The 4,753-nt window shown below is 36.6% G+C and overlaps 1 non-coding gene and 1 pseudogene across 1 annotated transcript; one reads left to right on the forward strand and one right to left on the reverse strand.

Annotated features, from left to right (window-relative positions):
* Positions 1-396: 396 nt before the first annotated feature.
* Positions 397-1,348, forward strand: LOC147404266 (protein DMP3 pseudogene; annotated as a pseudogene).
* A 1,581-nt stretch (positions 1,349-2,929) lies between these two features.
* LOC147404267 (U2 spliceosomal RNA) lies at positions 2,930-3,125 on the reverse strand. Its single transcript, XR_015178174.1, has one exon. It is a non-coding gene; the product is annotated as a U2 spliceosomal RNA (small nuclear RNA).
* Between the last annotated feature and the right edge of the window lie 1,628 nt (positions 3,126-4,753).

A 4,753-nucleotide genomic window follows, 5' to 3' on the forward strand; every position in this document is an offset into this window, starting at 1 on the left:
TCATACTTTAATTTATTAAAAACTTTCATTGAATTTGAATAATTCATTTAGATAATTTAATTTAAATTTATTATTATTATTATTATTATTATTATATAATCAATTTTTAAAATGTAGTATTTTTTGTGATGATAATCTGAAGGTTAAGAACTCAATATAGGGTTGGATAGTCGAAAATTTTAGAAAACGAGATTAAAGGGCGGGAGCAGAGACTTGATGGAGGTTGTTCTATGGAATACAGTTGACTGCGTAGCATTCCTAGATAAACGTGTAAATAACTTATATAGGTACGTATACGTACTAAATTATCAAATGTTTAATAATGACCATTGAAAAATTATTTTGAATCAATTTCATATTTGAAATTTCACACCTAACACAACCATATAAACAAGCAAAGAAAATGTCAAAACAGAACCAAAGGGGAAACTACTTGGAAACCCTACCAACTCTTTAAATTCATTGTCTTACCTCCATTTCTTAAATTGCAATTGCATCTCTCAACCAATCAACCAAAAACCACAACCCTCTACTACCTCAAATATGTCTCTTAGAACAAGATCCAAATCCATCAAGGAATCGACGCCATTATCATCGGAGACGACGAGCAGTGGATCCGACGCCAAAGAGGAGATTCAAATACAAAACACAACTCCAACTCCTTCACTTTCACAACGGGCCATCACCCAAACATTAGCAAGCACTGCCCACTTAGCCAACCTTCTCCCTACGGGCACTCTCTTGGCATTTCAACTCCTCACCCCAACATTCACTAACAATGGCACATGTGATTCGGTGACACGCCCCATGACACTACTCTTACTAGCACTCCTTGCCGCTTCGTGCTCTCTCGCGTCCTTCACCGATAGCTTCAAATCACCAGATGGGAAAGTTTACTATGGTCTTGCTACTTTCAAAGGCATGTGGCTCTTTGATTACCCAATCACGGGCTTGAGTCCCCCGGATCTTAGCAAGTATCGGCTAAGGTTAATCGATGGTGTCCATGCTGTTTTATCCGTCTTCGTGTTTGTGTCAATTGCGTTGAGAGATTCGAATATTTTGAATTGCTTCTACCCAATGGCAGGAAAGGAGACTCGAGAAGTTTTGAACATCGTCCCGTTGAGTATTGGAGTCATGTGTAGCTTGTTGTTTGTGGTTTTCCCCACGACACGACATGGCATAGGTTATCCTGTTAGCTCGGGGAAGTAATTGATGGAATCTCCCCCGTGCGTTGAGTGGTACTTGTATCAATCCGAGTATTGTTTATTTGTGTGAAATTGTTTAATTGATTTCTAGCCTAGAAAAATTTACATCTAATTGAAACATCACCCATGCTTTATACCAAAAATTTGTGGTTGATTGATTATATTTTCTAGTTTTGTGTGTTTATATCCGTTTTCTCTAAATATCTTCAAATAAAAGTGGTTCAATTTTACTTTCTAATCCAGCCAAATTATCGGATTTGGAGATTATTAGCATTCACCTTATGTCGAGGCCTTATTTAATCTAATATCCTTTCCAAATATTTGAATCAACCCATCACCAAAAAAAAAAATATTTAAAATCTCTCTCTCTCTGGTTCAAGGTTACTGGGATGAAGGGTTTTTTTGGGTGTAAAATTGGGATGAAGAGGGGTGTTAATGGGGGCTGGGCCGGGACGGATTAGGCTTATATATCAATTAGGTGGAACTAGCCCACTACTCTAAGCCCCAAAGTACAACAGCTGGGCAATCATTTCAAGCCCATAAAATCTGGTTGAGCTAGGACTTAAATTAGCCTACAACTTGGCCAACATATTTGTACTCCCTCTTGTAGGGCCAACATAGATATCGTGTTAAATCTTTATCCAAATGAGAAATTGTTCATATGTTTGAAATTAGTCTCAATAAAATTCAATCCATTTTGACATTCATAACTATACAAAAAGTGGATTTGAAGTTGAAAATTGTGAATTAATCTTTTAACCTTTATTATACAAATATAATGTCGAGACCCTTACAATTAGGGTCTAATTAATAGGGCAGCTTGGCAAGGGTAAAACCTGCCCATTACCACCTAATTAACAGGGCAGGGTCAAGGCTTTAGGGTAGGTTCGTCTAGCAAATTATCTGTTTGATTTGGCCCATAAATGCTATATGATTGAGTCCAAGCCCTGGGCATGCAATTTTCGGGAAAGCCCTGTGGACCTGGCATGATATCTTGGTGCTTCTATGACACTCATGAATGCAACCCGACTGTTACCCATGAATCTTAGAGGCAATATGGGGTTCGCATGATGTCGACTTCTATCAAATGCCAAACATGCAACACCTCACCAATAGCGTGGTCGGGTGTTAGGTATGCACCTCAAGGGGCTTGGTGATATGTGATAGGACCAAGACGGGATCTTGCATCACGGCATTCTTGAGGCCTTCAAATACCTCTTGGCACTGGTCCGACCAGGACCATGCAGTGTCTTTCTTCAATAGGGTAGTGAGAGGTGCGGTGCGCTTTGAGTAAACCTTGAATGAATCATCGATAGCAGTTGACGAGCCCAAAGAATGACCGCAATTCTGAGACAGTTGTGGGATACTCAACTATTGTACAAGGGCACTATATCATGCATACCACAACAAGATAAGAGACAACCTTGTTATGGCCGGCTATGGATCAAATTAGTCCCAAAACTCGATATGTTCCATTCCTATCTAATAACTTCGGGTCTGAATTGATGTTTTGGATTTTGATAAGGATCCAACCCAATAAGAACATGATCCGATAAAATGCAAGCAGTCATAATGATAAGAAATAGCCAACATTCCCCATAATAAGAGACATAAATTTTCTTTTAACAATTATCTGATTATATTAAGAGAAACAATCTATAAGTATGTTACAATTTTAACATAATTGATCCCATATTAAGAGAGTAAAGCTTTAATTTGTATTGGAGAGATGCGCCAGGCCCATGCAATAGTGCAACGCAAGGGCGACGCTTGAAAGCCCCAATAGCAAGCTATTGTGTTGGACCCTCCCTCAAGAAAAATTAATTTAATATCATGTGGACCGATGGTCCACGTATCAGATATTAAACTGATAAGAACAGATACTACACTTGATCTTAGCCAAAAGGCCGAGAAAGGTATGCTTTTCCTTTTCTCATAAAACCTTTTTTATAAGGCATTCCTTGTATTCTCCACCTTTACATGTCCGATGTGGGACTAAATAAATGAGAAGTAACTCACACTTGAAGATGTTAAAACCACGTACATTGTTTCAACAGGCCCAGACCGGATCTACTTTGAAATGATTTCGAAATATTGGGTTATTTCTATTTTGTAGGTGGCTCTAATAAAATTATTCTTCTCTTTAAGCAATTATTTTCTTAATTTTCTTTGGCCTTTTTAGAAATTCTTAAATTTTTACAAAACGGAAAATATTTATTCTTTAAGGAAAAAAATGCCATAAAATTCTAAGGATCCTGATTTTAAAAAATAATAATAATAATAATTTTTAGAACAGTGGAACTCTGCAAGTTTCGAAAAGCCTTTAATATCTCATGTTTGATCCAATTCAAAAGTACATCTACATAACAAGTGCTGATCTAGTAGGGACTGAAATTAATACCTATCCAACTCCATGTATTCTTTGGACCCCCCTTATGGCACAATTTATCTTCGTTACTTACTCCCGTGGGTGAAAATATATGGCTGTCAATTTATCAAATTGGGTCAAAAGGATGATGGTCGATTGGTTTGATCCGAAAAGGATTGGTTGGATCCAAGACTGATCAAATGTGTATCGGATAAGGTTTTTATCAGATTTCAATATTAAGATCCAAACTCAGTCCAATAACAATTAGATAGGGGCAAACCCAATTTGATGCACAAAATCGAAATAAAAATCATAAATTAAACACATGTAGTAGAATAATTTATATACTTGGTAACATTTTACTGAATTGGATCAGGACATGGTTAATTCAGATCCGATCCAATAAGGTATTGGATCGGAATCTTATTAGATAGAGTCGTGATGAATGCACACACGGTTGACGTGGCAAGGGCACATAACCATAGATCTTTTTCTTCCGGGTACACAAGGAAAAAGATATGCGTGCATTCATCATTATTCTATCAGATATGATTTTTATCATATATTCCAAATCATCGAACCAGACTGAAGTTATCAGATCGGAACGTATCTGATTTTGGGTTTGATCCGATCTATTGATGGCTCTAGCTAAATCTAACCACAAAAGGAAAATTTCTTGGGTGATTTGTAGCCATTGGGTTCAAACATCTTTCACTTTTCAAATGGGACTTGTTGTTGGAGTGTTAGAAAAGATGGGTTGTATTTCTATGTTGAACGGTTCAATAGCTTTCTATTGAGCTTTGAATGGCCACATTGAATGGAGAGTCTAGGTTTAGTTTATTCTCACTTTTCATATTCATAAATTTAGAGTTAGGGTTTGGGTTTAGGGACGAAAAGTCTACTTGAATTATTAATAGTTTATGGTTTATTTTGGAGCTTTAGTACACCTAGATTGTATGGAATGAATAATTTGGCTTTGTTTAGTTGATGATTTATTTTATTTTCTTTGGGAAATTACTAAAACAGCTATTTATTTACTACAATTAATGATTATGCCATTTCTTTATGCTTAGTGGAATGGGCATATATGCCATTTTTTAATGGAGTTTTGATAATATGACTTGCGACGTGACATACTCAATCAACTCCTTGATGTGGACAAATTTGAGAGCCGTAGATT

Source organism: Akebia trifoliata, chromosome 4, assembly GCF_017979445.1.
Source record: "Akebia trifoliata isolate Shusen 1 chromosome 4, ASM1797944v1, whole genome shotgun sequence".
In the NCBI taxonomy this organism is placed as follows: Eukaryota; Viridiplantae; Streptophyta; class Magnoliopsida; order Ranunculales; family Lardizabalaceae; genus Akebia; species Akebia trifoliata.